The sequence below is a fragment of the Vanessa cardui genome, chromosome 14, assembly GCF_905220365.1.
Source record: "Vanessa cardui chromosome 14, ilVanCard2.1, whole genome shotgun sequence".
Taxonomy (NCBI): domain Eukaryota; kingdom Metazoa; phylum Arthropoda; class Insecta; order Lepidoptera; family Nymphalidae; genus Vanessa; species Vanessa cardui.
Window position 1 is genome coordinate 12,349,668 of NC_061136.1, and position 17,295 is coordinate 12,366,962.

A 17,295-nucleotide genomic window follows, 5' to 3' on the forward strand; every position below is an offset into this window, starting at 1 on the left:
GATACCTTAGGAGGATGTATCTATGGAATTCATTTTCAAACGTTTCTTGTTGCTTCTTCTTCATATAATCTACGTTCAAAACTGGTAGATATTTAAATTTAATATTACGATTAAAAAGTCTTCGTAAGAATCTACAAAATAATAGTTACATTTCAGTTTAAAAGATTAAATTTGAAGAAGTGTTTCTTTTGTTATAAACTATGTATAATAAAATTGATGTTTGATGTTCTTAAGACAGATTTATGTTACGGTAGCCTTTCTTACGAGAAGCTAAGTAATTGCTTAGGATGTGATAGTTCAAGAGCGTGTACCGCAAACAAAGATGCACTCTCTATTTAATTACTCTCCTAATCCCATGGGAAGACACTTTGACGTGATCGTTAAGAGCCCTTCTTGTGAGTTTTTAGACAAATAAATTTTCGTCTATGTTTGATATCCTTTTCTTCAGACATTTTTAACTTTACCGTTTGGTAAATTCAAATCGTTTATAAAAAATACATTAGTAGAAAAGGGATATTTGATACAAGATTTTGTAGATAATAAAAAAGCTTGGAATTAATACCTGTTGACTTCCAGGCAGGATAGATTACATACATATATAATTGTATTTAACTAATATGATTGTATTTTTGTGAAAATGTTGAAAAAGAGTAACTACTGCGTTTCTTGCCGGTTTTTCTCGGTAGAATCTTCTTTCCGAACCGGTAGTAGATTCATTTAATTGTTCAATGACGATTCAAAAGTGCTTGTAAAAGCCCGCTTGAATAAAGTTTATTTTGATTTATTTGGTTTTATAAAACACGAAAATTGTCTATTATTTTTTGACAAATGTTTAATACTTACATTAATAAAAAATGTCACGATTCGTTTATTTCTATTTATAATATATTTTATTTACATAACGTTGTGTAATTTTATAAAGGAAAAAGAATAACTACTCAATAACTACTTAATTTGTAGGTAAGTCTCGGTAAAGTCCACATTCCAAATCATTAGTAGGTTTCCGTTCATTTTAATCCTGGTCACATGGTTCTAAATTGCTTAAAATAATATTTTGATTTTAATACTAAACCATTACGCTTATCGTTTTGGCGATGGCTTATGTCGTACTCACGCCGTTATATTTGCCAATTCTGAAGTTGGCAAGCGTTTCCAAAACTTGTTTGTGAATGTTATCTTTAAAATATCCTGAAGTTCAGTACGTAAAAGTAAAGTATGCACTTTGAGATAATTCAGTGGGAGCTCGGCTCCAGAAACAGGGTTCTAAGTGAAACTGCTAACGACGCAAACTTTATTTTCTTTGAGCGAGCTTTGATGTACTGTGGTTCAGATTTTTCAACTACATTTTAATGCTCTGCAAGAAATATTTTGATGTATACAGGGATGGATCCAAGACTGTCGTTTTGGTGAGGCTTCACCTAGTGGAGGAACAGTTTTAGCAAAGGAAACCTTAAGAAAGCAGGCACTTTATTATATTTTAGGTATTATGATGCTTCATATATAGAGCCAAGCCTTTTGGAAAACCTAGAATAAGCTGATATTTTTGATTAATGCTAAAAAGTTTCATTGGAATAGATAGTTATAAATTTCACTTAAAGGTTTATCACAGAAAACCTCCGATGCCCTTGGAAGTCTTATGTAGGGAACATAACACCTTACTTGTTTGGTGGGTGGTTTAATGGTGATTTGAAGTATAATTACTATTTCTAAGAGTATAAATTATCATATTATATATTATAATCTACGGCTTGTGACCCCTTATCATCAGGTATCATTTGTCAGTCCACCTAACTAAATAAGACATAAAAATATACAAATTATATATATTTTCATTCTAAATAAGCTTTATATATAATTTTATACATTAAAATATTACAGTCGAACTTATCCTTTACTTATCATATATATGTATATATAATTGTTCCTTCTCCTTTTATTATAAAAAAGGAGAAGGAACTACAAAAAAACTAAGTACATTTTTTCATTATCATTCAAAATTTAATAAATAAAAAACCTCAAAGAGATCGTGTATTTCCAAGGCGTATCGTCTTTAAACTCACTATTATTGTAATAGCCTTTACATAATTTAAAAATAATGAAATATAAATAGAAAAATCCGGCGAATCCCTTGAAACAATAGCATATTTCAGATCTAATATAGTAATCAAGAAGTAATAAATTTAGTTAACACATTAAAGCAATTAAAAAGCTGTTTATACAGGGCATATTAAAAATTAATCTTGATAATTAAGCGCCTTTAATTTTTACTGATAGATTTAAGTCTTTAGTTTTCTATTCGAAATTTAAATCAAAAAATCTTTTTTAACACTTTAGGTCACACTTAAAAAATAAAGTACTGGTCTAATAAAAAAAAAAAAAACTTGTAATCCTTTATCGGTGAGAGACACAGTTGACATTTGTAATATTTTTGGTTTTTACATTAGGATGTACACTCGAAGAAAATGAGTCTGGAACGTCTACATTGGTCTGTGGAGATCGATTTATCCAATAAGTCTCATAACTATAAAAACGTGCCCAGAAAACAAAATTGGTCTGAAGATTTTTGATATATCGGTGGAACATCTTTTAGCCAAAAGCGACGATAGGCGTTGCTTTTGCACGGCGAATACTTTGCGCAATATCGACCAGACTCGGTTACGAGAAAGTTTTTCTTAATAAAACTTGTAAGGAAGTATTACAATCTTAGTATTACATAAATGTAACAGATTGGGTTATTTAAGAATGTTATTATACTAATGTTTTAACGTTACGGTAAAGGAATTTGTGCAAACATAAATAACAGGTTTCACTAATTTTTGGCTGACATATTATCGGGCTTTGATCATACGAAAAAAAAAACATTTGTCAATTTCAACGTGTGTTTATAAAAATGTTTTACTTCTATATAAATAAATAAATATTGGACAACATGACATACATTACTCTGATCCCAATGTAACTAGTTGAAGCACTTGTGTTATGAAAAATCAGAAGTAACGACGGTACCACAAACACCCAGGCCCAAGACAACTTAGAAAACTAATGAATTTTCTATATTTTCGACTCGGCCGGGAATCAAATCCTCGAAAGTGTATACACTACTCGAAAGTCGTATATATCTGTATTGTAACTTTTATATCGATATGGTATGACATATTATAGCAAGCTAAAGTGAAAATGTATAAGAATTCGAGAAACAATTTCGCAGAATCGGTAATTCAACCGCTCTATTTCGTGAAATCGTGGTAAGAATGTAATGTGAGGTAAATGCTTGCTTCGATAAAATGTTGCCTTCATTTCTTTGTGTTTGATTAAATTTTAAATCGTTTTCGACGTTGAAAAATATTTTATTAAATGTCAAGATAAATAATAACCAATTTATTTTTGTCTAAACTTTTTCCTTTTTAAAATAATGTGTCAAAAATTCACGCAGTAAATTTTCTTAAGAAGTTTTAATTTATCACAAGTAATGAAATTAATTACATAGGGACGAGGCTGAGAATTCATTACGGGTTTTCGTTTGAATAAGGCTCAAACAATTTATATAAGAAAATATCAATGCTGTGGAGGCATTCTGCAAGAAGAAAATCGAACTCACCGCAGAAAACAAACGTCAACTGTTACAATTTTATATGCGATATTGACTATGCCTAATTATTATATAATGTATACGATACCACGAACAGCGTGATGGAATATGTTCCAAATCTAAAAAAGGAGATGAGACCGTAGCCCAACAGTGGGAAGTTTACAGTCTGTTGTTGTTGTTGTTGTATACGACACATGAATCTAAATCGTGTATCATCTTGCGTCAAAATGTGTCGGTTGAATTTTTTTTACAGAATCACTCTGCTGGACTCTTGACATTATTGCTATTACAGTACGTGTGTTTGTGTGTTTACAAGCATAGGTATGCATGTATGGGTGTATGTGGCGTATGACTTAACTGTATTGGTGTATGTGTATTGCATATGTGTTAAGCCATTAATTTTTTATTACCATTCTTTATTTTTTTATCGTCCTTTTATTACTCACAAACGATGTTCATTTATTTCATCGTGCCTATTATGTAACATATAATATATATTAATAGGGAAAGAAACTTCGTTTCAATATAATTCTTAAAACTTTTATTTTATATTATGAGATTAATTGTTATTGGTATATACCTATATTTACCTGCAAAGCCGTACTAATTCTATCTAAACAACAGAAATCTTTAAAAAAAACATATCTATATATTTTTGGTCTATGTTTAATCTTATGTTACGCACGGTAAATATAATAAATAAATGATAAATTTAACCTTCGTAATAGATAAATAGTTTCTTTGAAAAAGTATTTTATATCTAGAGAGCTGAAAAATATTAAATAAGAAAGAAATAAAATTAATACATACATATAATTAATAATACTTATGAATTTATCATTTAATTATTTCATGACGACTTAGTTACGATATAATAATGAATAGATAAGGTATTTTTTTTTCATCGAATCATGTATGGGTTGTGTGTGTATGTTTATAAAAAATCTCATTAGTTGTGAGATGCTATAATTGCATTTTTCTGTATAAGATGTGCTTGTAAAGTCTAATTCGTTCGTTAATTAAGTACCGGATAAAGTTGTTAAATAAAAATATTTCAAGACTTATCATACTAACCAAAGCTATGTTAATATATTTAAATGTGTGGGTCTTTTATAGTTCACTAGTTTTCGGAAATTGTCTATGTGTGAGTGAGGAGAGAAGACGTATATTAGATACATTTTTCAGAGACAAAATGTTGTACTGTTCCAGACAGAATTTCGTTTCAATTAGTCACATGCAGGTTTCCTCATAATGTTTCTTTCACCGGCGCGCTCGTGATGAATTACAAGCACATGAAAATTTAGTGGTGTTTGCCTAGGTTGAACCCGTAATCATCGGTTAAGATACACGCGTTCTAACAACTGGGCCATCTCGGCTCTAATTGCATTTATATTTACTAAATTATAAACTAACCCAAAAAAATGTCAATTTAAATTAAATATTCTGTTAAATGTCCACGTCAGAATTGATTCTTATCTTACATCAAGAAATGTTGAAGTCCGCCGAGGGAAAGCTAAACTCTAAGTGCCTTCAAAACTTAACCAGACGTCTGATGTTTCCAACTTCTATCGTTGATTAAACATTTGTGTTTATAAATCTGCGTCTTAACTTTTCCGGTCTTGAAGATTTTACGTCCATTGGATTACAAGAGGAACTTTTGGATTGGACGGCTCCGTCGTATTATGAGAGAGGAAATTGAGAGTGCATTACTTGTTGGATATAGTACTTGTAGAATTACTTTCCGCCGTATCACCCGTGTTTGAGTAGAGATTAGGGAGGGGGACAAGATGTGATCCATCTCTGAATTCTTTCTAATTTCAGGGACACAATAGAAATTTGCAACACTTAGGAAGAATTGATGATATTGTTTTGGTGCTTTCGGTCACAGCACACACTTCTCTCCACAGGAAACCGCACAAGGATTATATTACAAATGTGTTTGTTTTGTTTCAGCACACGTCGATTTCCATAGTGTGCTGGGACAACAATCCAACGTGAACGAAAAAAGAACAGGCATAGAATCAACTTATTTACTTACTATCCAAAACAGAGGAGATATCTTGAAGATTCGAATACAGGAACACCAAAAAATAAATTGATATACAATCTGTAACTTTTTGAACCAAGTCAGATCAAATTTGGAACGACAAATCCTCAGCCTGATAAACTTGTCATTGATACGAGACTGTCAAATATTAATGGCATATTTGACTAGGACTTATTGACTAGTAATATTATAGTTTATGTTTGTACAGAATACTATTCAATCGAACTATCAGCGAAGCTTAGTATTCGGACAAAGCAAAACACTCTAATTGGAGAAGCAAATAGCAGTGATTTCTAAACAAGTCTATAGTGGGCAAACTTCAATCAGGCTTAAGCTGGATACCGTCCAATTCTCTGTAGGTATAGCTTTTGAACGGAGAATTCGTGGACATTTCTGATAAAGCAAATATAAATATATGCTTCGTAAATGTTTAAAGGTAGTTTCTCTTTAACTACGAAGATACAATTAAGCTCTTTGGTAATTGTATAATTTCGAAAGTAGATTGTTGCATTCGGCTGGTTTATTGAAACTGTCAACTCCCTTTTCCCGTTCGCTTGGCGTAAATGAAATTGAAGTAGTATTTTTAAATTCAATTTTACCATACAAGCTGTATGTTAGCTAGTATTACATTGTTCATGGCTTATAAATATTAACACAGCTTTAAATATTTAGAAGTAAATAGTAATTATAACTGGCAACAAGTAGTTGTGATCGTTGAAAAAATGAGTATCATAAGAAACTTTGAAAATTTTCCTTGGTCCTTTGAAAATACTAAACTTAAGAAAAAAAATACACCAGAGACGAAACATTGATCATTTTTATAGTAATATAATAATGATTATTACTGTGCTCACCAATCGATGTTTTTAAACATTTATGCACAAATAAAGGAAATTTAGTATTGATACTTAAACATATATTTGTTTAATTCTCAGTAAATGCTAAAATAATTTGAGAGATAGCTCTCTTACCAATTAAATCGCCTTCGTATTTCTTACTTTTTTCTACTTTATACTTTCTTGTACACTACAAAGAGAAAATAAATAAATAAAACATGGATACAGCCTAAATAAAAGAAGCGTAAAATTTTCTTACCTCATTACAATGTTATTTAAAAAAAAGAAATATTTTTATTTTTTACTGTCACTTATCTACAGATGTTATCATTATTTTTTTTCTAATTTCCCTTTGGTTTTACTAAAATGATGTTAACAATACTGTTATCTTCTTTTAAGTGTGAAATCATGGAAGAGAGAAAGAGATAAATCATTGTTTATAAGTTAAGTTAACCGTTTGCGATTTCGAGAACATTGTAATGGCTTCTTTTTAATATTGTTTTATTTGAATCTTCACAAAAATGCTTTCCATTCAATCTATGTACATTATGTAAATTTTTCTTTGTTATTTATTGCACATACGTATTTTTTTACCAGACAGCGTCACATTTTAAGTTATAGGACCTTTTTTGCATTTACTGCCAATGTATTAATTAAGTATTCCATATTTAAATATGGTATGTAGTAATATAATCGTACAAAGTTAAATATAATAGAAAATAAATCTTTTGAAGTAGAATATAATAATTCTAGACTTACTTGATTTGCGACGACTTGCTCGAAGGAAACCTGCAATCAAAAAATCATAACATTAATAACTAGAATTTAATCGCGGCTTTGCTTGTATTTTATCAGTCGGCAGTTGTTAAAAATAAAATTATAAGTATATTCTTGTAGTTCAAGATTGCCTTGCCTTGCTTGCTTGTAGAATTATATAGTAACAGCCTGTAAATTTCCCACTGCTGGACTAAGACTCACTACGTTGCACCAATGCGTGTTGGACACACATGGCAATTGACAAAAAAATCTTTGAAATTAAACGCATACAGGTTTTTTCACGATGTTTTTCTTCATCACCGAAGTCGAGATGAATTATTAACACATATTAAGCACATTAAAATTCAGTCGTGCTTGTCTAGGTTGAACCAGCAATCATCGGTTAACCACTTAACAATTGGGCCATTTCGGCATTTATAGTGTTAGTATACAATAAAACGTCCGTGAGACGAATGAAAAAAATCATAAATTTAATTACAACTGTAACCTACATGAAGCACTCCCCAGCGGTCACAGTTATCCTGTTTTTTATTTATTATAGTTATTTCCCCAAAATACGTTAAATGAATACAGAATAAAACATTAGAAATTTAAATATGTATATAGCGTTCCCTAATACTGCGTCCACAGCATTGTTACATTATAGTAATACTCGTTATTTTTATATTTTATTTTATTTATTTTATGGAATAGGTTGGAGGATGAGCATATGAGCCACCTGATGGTAAGTGGTCATCATCACCCATAGACAATGACGCTGTAAGAAATATTAACTATTCCTTACATCGTCAATGCGCCACCAACCTTGGGAACTAAGATGCTACGTCCCTTGTGCCTGTAGTTACACTGGCTCACTCACCATTCAAACCGTAACACAAGAATACTGCGTATTTTTGTTTAGCGGTAGAATGACTGATGAGTGGGTGGTACCTACCCAGGCGGGCTTGCACAAAGCCCTACCACCAAGTGAGTATTAGTATAATACTAATAGTCGCCCGCGGCTCCGCTCGCATTTTAGGGCAATGTATCATATGTACATGTATCAGGCAAAAAGAGTATCCTATGTCCTTTCTTGGAATTCGATTTTGTTTCATACCAGATTTCATCTTTTTCGGTTCAGCGGTTTGGTCGTGAAAGAGCGACAGATAGACAAAGTTACTTTCACATTTCTGATATTAATAAAGATTAATTATAAAAAAAATATTGTTTACATAATTTAATTGTGACTGTGCAGGATTATGGGCAATATCCTCTATATGAAGCACTCACACAAGCCACGGCCCCCAGTTCCCGGCAGCCCCGCTATTCCTCGTCATGGTGGCGATGATGGTAACGGCGGGACGGGGGGTGCTAAGAATCACCGGGCTACGGGAGGCCACCACAACCGACTGACCCTTGCGACGTACAACGGACGCACGCTACGGCTTGACTCGCATCTGGCGCAACTTGAGGTAGAACTTGGGAAAATTAGGTGGCACATATTAGGGTTATGTGAAGTCCGGAGAGAGGGAGAGGACACCGTAACCCTCGATTCGGGCCACCTAATGTACTTCCGAGAGGGAGACCAACAATCCCAAGGTGGCGTTGGGTTTCTGGTAAATAAGTCCCTAGCTGACAACGTTGTGGAAATCTCCAGTGTGTCGAACAGGGTTGCGTACCTCATAATAAAGCTCACCGAGAGGTACAGCCTCAAGGTAGTGCAAGCGTACGCACCGACCTCGACACACTCGGACGATGAAGTGGAAGAATTGTTCGATGATATATCGAGGGCCCTCCACTTCACCACGAAAACCCACTACAACGTTGTCATGGGGGACTTTAACGCTAAAGTGGGAGTACAGAATTGCAGCGAATCGGTAGTAGGACCCCATGGATTTGGAAGTAGGAATCATAGGGGGCAAATGCTTGTCAACTTCCTCGAACGGGAGGGGCTCTTCTTGATGAACTCCTTCTTCAAGAAACAGCCCCAAAGGAAGTGGACGTGGCAAAGCCCCGACACTATGACCAAAAATGAGATAGACTTCATCATGACAGACAAGAGGCACATATTCAGAGACGTCTCTGTGATCAACAGGTTCAATACCGGTAGTGATCACCGACTTGTCCGAGGCTCTCTGAATATCGATTTTAGGGCCGAGCGCGTCCGTCTGATGAAGTCCACGCTCCGACCAAAGCTGCTCCAACCCATTGCGGGATCTGAAACGTTCCAGTCAAACCTGGAGAACCGATTCGCTACCGTGAAAACCACAACAGACGTAAACCAGACCCTAGAAAATGTAGTTCGAATTCTCAGGGAAGAAGGTACAAGATTTTGTGGCATGCAGCGTAAGGGCAGGAAGTCCAAACTTTCAGAAGAGACCTTAGGCCTAATGAAGAAACGACGTGAAAACCCACCTGTCACTTCGTCAGAGAAGCGGCAACTAAACCGAGAGATCAGCAAGCGCGTACGACACGACCTCCGGTGCTCCAATACTCTTACGATTGAAAGAGCAATCGAGCAGAATCGGGGGTCTAAGGTGTTCGTACAATCTCTTGGAAGGAGCCACCTGACGAAGTTGACCACATCAAGTGGAGAAGTCGTTTCTTCCAAGACGGCAGTTCTTTCGGAAGTAGAGGACTTCTACGGCCAATTATACGCATCGCATGCACCTCGACCTGATCCCGAAAATGAGGATTCTAGAGCTACATTAACACGCCATTTCTCAGAAGACCTGCCTGAAGTCAGTATTGGCGAAATCGAGATTGCTCTTAAACAGCTTAAAAATGGAAAAGCCCCTGGAGAGGACGGTATTACTATAGAGTTATTAAAAGCAGGAGGTAATCCGGTACTCAAGGAACTCCAAAAGCTTTTTAACTCTGTCCTCTTCGAAGGGAGAACTCCGGAGGCGTGGAGTAGGAGTGTGGTCGTCCTGTTCTTCAAAAAGGGAGACAAAACCCTGCTGAAGAACTATCGTCCCATATCCCTACTGAGTCACGTCTATAAGCTGTTTTCAAGAGTGATCACGAACCGTCTTGCACGAAGATTCGACGAATTCCAACCCCCAGAACAGGCCGGGTTTCGGACCGGATACGCCACCATAGACCACATCCACACAGTGCGGCAGATTATACAGAAGTCCCAAGAGTATAATCGGCCCCTGTGTCTTGCATTCGTGGACTATGAGAAGGCCTTTGACTCGGTTGAAATCTGGGCTGTTCTGGAGTCCCTGCAGCGTTGCCAAGTGGATTGGCGATATATCCAAGTGATGAGATGTCTCTACGAAGCCGCCACCATGTCCGTCCGAGTACAGAATCAGCAAACAAATCCCATACCATTGCATCGAGGAGTGAGACAAGGGGACGTTATTTCCCCCAAATTGTTCACTAATGCAATGGAGGATATGTTCAAGACGCTGAACTGGAAAGGACGTGGCATCAACATCAATGGCGAATACATCTCTCACTTGAGATTCGCGGACGACATCGTCATCGTAGCAGAAACGCTGCAGGACCTACAACAAATGCTGAACGATCTGGCTGATTCTTCTATGCGTATCGGCCTACGGATGAACTTGGATAAAACCAAGGTCATGTTCAATGAACATGTTCTACCGGAACCGATTGCGATACACGGTACTGTCCTCGAAGTTGTTCAAAAATATGTCTACCTTGGGCAGACTCTGCGATTTGGTAGAAACAACCTTGAGGACGAGGTGAATAGAAGAATTCGGCTAGGTTGGGCAGCGTTTGGAAAATTACGTCGAATCTTTACATCGTCGATCCCACAGTGCCTTAAGACGAAAGTCTTCAACCAGTGCGTCCTACCCGTCATGACATACGGAGCCGAAACGTGGACACTCACGGCAAGGCTGGTCCACCAGTTTAAAGTCGCTCAGCGTGCTATGGAAAGGGCTATGCTCGGCGTTTCTCTGCGGGATCGCATCAGAAATGAGGCGATCCGCCAGAGAACCAAAGTCATCGACATAGCCCACCGGATTAGTAAGCTGAAGTGGCAGTGGGCTGGCCATATTTGCCGCAGAACCGATAACCGTTGGGGGAAACGTGTTCTAGAGTGGAGACCGCGTCTCGGCAAACGTAGTGTAGGACGTCCTCGGGCACGGTGGAGTGACGACTTACGCAAGACGGCTGGCAGGAGCTGGATGCGAGTAGCCCAAGAACGATCTCAGTGGCGTGCAATTGGAGAGGCCTATGTCCAGCAGTGGACGGAAATGGGCTGATGGTGCAGGATAACGACGACGTTGCTATATAATTGCTCAGTTGATTTGAAAAATAAAAGTAATAATTTTAAATATTATTTATCTACACACAGTTATATAAATATAGAATATTCTAGAAAGATATATTTGATGTACAGAAAAAGCGCGTTTGAATAGTATGATAAAAATAGATTGTACGAAACATTTTACATTTTTTCTCAGAGAAACGGCTTATCTTGGCAGCCGAAAATATTTGCATAAAATATAAGTTTCCCTGCGGGCCTCCTTTTTGATATTCCTATTAAAAGGACAAAGTGAAAGCGGGAAGGTGATACAATTTGAATTATTATTATAATTTATCACGTGAAAGATTTTTTTTCATCGTACGGAGTAATAACAGGAAAAATCCGACGTAATGAGGACGATAGAACACATATCATAATCATATCATCCTCATAATTTTAATTTTAATCGTATATTTTAATGTATGTTTTTATTTTCTATTATATAAATTAAGTTTTAATAATGTTTAATTTATATTTTCAATAATATGCACGTTGAGACTACCTGTAAATGGTAGAACTTTTACTATGATAATTTTAAAGTGTTATTAATTTTTCATGTGATATTGTATCTACTGTTGGTTGTCCTAATAAAAATAAAATAAAATAAAACACGGAACAAATCAAATTATACTCTTTGGCGGTAGATAACATGATGGTATAGTACCGATTCAGTATTTAGAGAGGCTTGCACAAAGACCTACCCTCATGTGACGTAATATAACCTCTAGAATACGCTACATTTAACGGAACAAAGCTTCTTGATTGTAAAGTAAAGTCGGAAACAATGCCATTTATAACGACAATTGCCGAATGAGAACATTTATATTTTTATAATAATTTCGAATTTCGAATGTACCATTTAAGCCTGTTTCGTAAAATTAAGGAAAATATTAAAAAAATAAACATTTCCTAACTCCCATGAACATACTCGTAGTAACGAATTGACGAGAGTCTGCGAAGTTTGAATGAGTTTTGTAATAAATTTTGTTTCTTTTTTTTTAATCCGAATCTCGTTTGAAAAAAAATCAAGAAAAGAAATAAAAACAAAAGCTGTGGTCATATAATTTTAAGGACGTATAAGTTTTTATTTTTTAAAACATTTGGATGTGGTTTTTATTGTAATTATTTTTGCACATATAACTGTATTCCCTGAAGGCACTTACAACGTTTTTAACAGCAAGATATATAATTCTACATATAGAAAATGCTTGTAGGTTATTTTATCTTAATTGTAACCAATTATAAACAGTATAAGTATCGTGAAAAGTGAGTTTTCCTTTAAATTATTTGCATTTATTGCGTTCTGTTGGCAGCAAAGCAAAATATTGTGAGGTAGCCTACATCTATATGATGAAATTCCATCAAATATTATTCACCAACCCGCTTTGGAGCAACGTGGAACCTTATAAATGCAATTATATTAAAGAGTGTTTTTTAAATAGTTTTATTTTGAAATTAACCTATTTCAATTTCATAATAGTAGCGGAGATGGCCCACTGGTTCGAACACGTGCATCTTAAACGATGATTTCGGGTTCAAACCCAGGCAAGCACCATATGTGCTTAATTTGTGTTTATAATTCATCTCGTGCTCATCCGTAAAGGAAAACATCGAGAGGAAACCTGCATGTGTCTAATTTCGTTGAAATTCTGCCACATGTGCATTCCACTAACCCACATTGGAACAGCGTGGTGGAATATTTTCCAAGCACTCTCCTTAATGGGAGAGGCTTTAGCCCAGCAGTGGGAAATTTATAGGTTGTTAATTTTTTTTTAATTTCATAAAGAGCGTATATACCAACAAATCAACCGAGTTTGTTAGTATATTTTTGCTATAAGCTGTTGAAGTGTTTCTCATGTTGTTCTAGTCTATTTATTTTATTATTAAATTTACTTCTGCAATCTTGTAATCGTTTTGATAAATTGTTTGAAGTTTAATGCTAGAGAAAAGGAAAAAGAAATCCGTAATTTACCAAAGTTACCTTTCTCTCAGTGTTTTAAACTTACGAAAAAAAAATAAGCAATAATTACTGCTGTATTTATGTACTGAAAATGTTCGTTACATTGATGAAACTACACTTTGAGTTTAATTAATACAACCTATCTGACTACAGAAATACATCTACTAAAATACTTCGAATCTGAAGTGTTGTATTTACATTTAATTTGATTTTGTAACGATCTACAGTCTACTTGAATTTTGATTTTATTTTATAAAGTATTTAAGGAAGTCTAACGAACAAATAGGCATGATGGGAATTATTTAATATTGTCATTTAATTGCCTCTTATTGTCAAGGAGTCGCCAATTTATTTGGTAGCTTCACTTAATATACATAGTTGTTAAAACACGATTCAAGAGTACTTGAAAGAGCCAAGTCGAATAGAGTACACTTTGATTTCTGATTTTGAATCATGGGACTTAAAATAGCAATAGTTGATGCTGATTTATTTGACATACTGGCATATAGTAGTACTGATTTATATAATATAGTTGTCGTCTATTTTCTATAACAGTACATAACTACTTAAGTGACATATTATTAGTCAGCCGTTCTTTATTTTATTAAAATACCAAATTCTGAGTCTGAATTTTAATGGTATAGATACAATTTGAATTAAATACGTTAAGATTTGAAACTAAGTATTTATAGATTAAGCTTCGTTTTAATATTTTTGCTATTTTTTTTAAAACTATTTTTGTATTTTATAATAGGACCTATTTTGGATATATAGTTTATATTTTTATACTTATTAAATACATTTTTGTCTTTATATGAACAAAGGATCACAAAATAAAAAAATAATATAGAATACGTTCGATTAACAATTGTTCGGAGCTAATAATACATTGTTTTAATTAAAATGGCTGTATGTGATAGCGCGAAATACTACTACTCTACAATTCTCAAGAACTAAAGTCGCTTCAATACTTGAAACGTTTCCGTTAGCCGACATGTGCTTACGGAGAAAGGATTTTTAAAATGGATGTCAATTTCCACGAACAATCAATAACGGAAATTTGAACGGAACTTCGACAAAGCGCTAAATATACCATATTTAATATCAAAGACTAATGATAATGGATGCATCAAAATGTTTATGTTATATTAAACAGAAAAAAAGGAGAATAAACGATTTATTCAAATATTTTGTAACTACAGGCACCAGGGGCATAACATCTTAGTTCCCAAGGTTGGTAGCACATTTACGATGTAAGGAATAGTTAATATTTCTCACAGCTTCATTGTCTATGGGTGATGGTGACCACATACCATCAGGTGGCACATATGCTCGTCCGCCAACCGATACATTAAAAAAACAAATAAATTATTTTCAATCTAAGTCTAAAACAACATTCTCAATATTTTTACTTCGTTTTAGGGCTTTATGCAATTCCGTCTAGCTAGGTAACCTGACTAGGTAATCTGGCTGGGTTATCTATCAGTTATTTTGCCTTCAAGTAGCAAGACTTGATATTATTGTGTTTTGATTAGAAGGGTGCTTGAGCCAGTCTAACTACAGACACAAGGGACATGACATCTGAGTTCAAAAGGTTGGTGCATTGGTTAAGTAAGGGATGGTTAATATTTCTAACAGCGCCAATGTATATAGGCTTTGATGACTTATCACCGAATGGCCCATTTGCCAATACAATCTTTCATTTAATTTTAAGCAATTTGGATTTCGGTTCGGAATGCTGATGCCACCGAGAAGAACTACATAAGAACTAAGCTACGTATTTTCCAACGATTAAATATTATACATAGATATTTTAATAAAATACAATGAAGTTTATACATTATTATATGAACAGATACTAACTCCATTTTACGGTTGTTATCTTGTATTGAACAATACGCTTGATATATTAATTATTAATTAATGTTAATAAAAAATGTTGTTCTATCACTAATAAGTAACTAGCAAAACGTCCTGGCTTCGTAGGGTTACATTAAGGATCTACACACGTTTCATTGAAGGATAAGCTTACAAATAAAAAATGTATTTTTGCTTCGCCGCCGTAGAGAGAACGCTTAACAAAGTTTCATCTCAATCGGATGAATTGTTTCATCACCATCCACCGTTAATTTTATTTTATTAAATAAATGAAAAATTTGAATATTTTTATTTTATTATATATTCACAATACAATCTTATGCATTAAACTCTACAATATACATTGCGCGGATATTACATATCTTTACTAATTATATATGAATTACTGTATATGTACTTTGAAAAGGGCGGAGTAGTGATTAGTATATATAAACATTTAAAATGAATGTTATTTAGAATATTTATGTATTTTAATAAAATAACGATAGCACCTACTTATTCTCATTACATAAAAGCATAACAGAAGTTATTTAAAAAAAGGTTTTTATCGTCGGTAGTGTGACGTAACCATCCAAGTGTGTTGTTTGACCCATGGGGTCTCATGGGATTTATTACGTTTTTTGTTTAATCTATATTTATTTTTAATAAAACCCACACGCCACATGTAGACGTAAATAGTTGGCGTATTTTTTTTTTTATTTCTTTAAATTTTTTTTTGTAATTATTTTATGCCTGATCTAAGACGAAAGTTATTTATTTCATTATTTAAAATGCTATGTTTTGAATATAGATTTTTTTCTAATATAAGTTTGTTTGAAATATTTTCAAACAAAATCTTTTCTAAACATTAAAGAAAATCCGCATCGAACTTCTCGACGATATAAACGCGGAAAACTTCAAAAGGAGTTATTTATTACTTCGGAAATTTTAAATCGAAACGTTTACGGCGAATATCGCGTTGATTTCGAAAGTTTTACAACGTACCGAACTTCAAGAGCGTCAGTTAAAATTATACGAAACGTATTTCAAGAAAAGTTTCAACATTACATAGATCAGTTACGAATTTTACATAAAAACTTTTTTATTTGATGCGGGCTTTGTGAAAAAAAAAGAAATCCTACGCCTACATAAAATATCGCTTTATTCGAATTCGAAAAAAAAAATTAAATTTCGAATTTCGAAGACTGAAATTATTGGTGGCACTTACCTTTCGGGTAGGTATTAGTAGGCGTTCGGCAGCGAGCGCGGCACAACGTGGAATGCCGTGCGGCGGAGTGAGCCGATCCACTATGTCTCGTCTACATACTGCAGTTCAGAAGGAACCGAAGATTGATCGTTCGTATTCCGAGCCCGAGGGATGTTAAGCCTGTTTATAACTTTCAATTTACAACGAAAATCGACTTTTTATACAAGTCGAATCGATTAACAACAAAGTCTCGCTAATATCACAATACAACTAAACATTTATGAAAAATATTTGTCATATTTATAGATTAGAGAACGAGTTTAATACATTTAAACTTCGACATTGTCATGTATGGCTCCTAGAATTAACAATATTTTAAGCACTTTATTTAAAGAATTTTATTAAAATATCTTGCGTTAAAATATTTTGATCTCTAGTTTTATAAAATATATACTTTTTTATCAGATTAAGTCTGTTCTATTTACTAAATATTGGTAAAATGTAGCTGCTATTACCAGTAGCTCGTTTCAAAGCTAATATTCATTTCATTATATTTCTCATTCCGTACAAGAAACAAAATGAAATACCCATCAAAAAGTATTTCATTCTACAGAAAGTAAATTAAATTCTAATAAAGACCGGCCCATACCAAGTTCAGCATTATAAAACATAAAATTAATGGACGCTAAGAAATTATTTTAAATATAATTTTTAGCTCTTCTAAAAGCAATACACGGCTTGGGGAAACTTAAAACTTTTTG

At 34.0% G+C, this 17,295-nt stretch overlaps 1 protein-coding gene across 1 annotated transcript in view; it reads right to left on the minus strand.

The window, feature by feature from the left end:
• The window catches only part of LOC124535187 (calexcitin-1), a 64,432-nt gene extending 47,795 nt beyond the window's left edge, over window positions 1-16,637 (minus strand). Inside the window, exons 1-2 of the mRNA XM_047111288.1 lie at window positions 16,556-16,637; window positions 7,232-7,261 (exon numbers count right to left, since the gene is read on the minus strand). The gene's annotated coding sequence lies outside the window, so the exon portion shown is untranslated. The remainder of the gene's footprint in view (window positions 1-7,231; window positions 7,262-16,555) is intronic.
• Window positions 16,638-17,295: the final 658 nt, after the last annotated feature.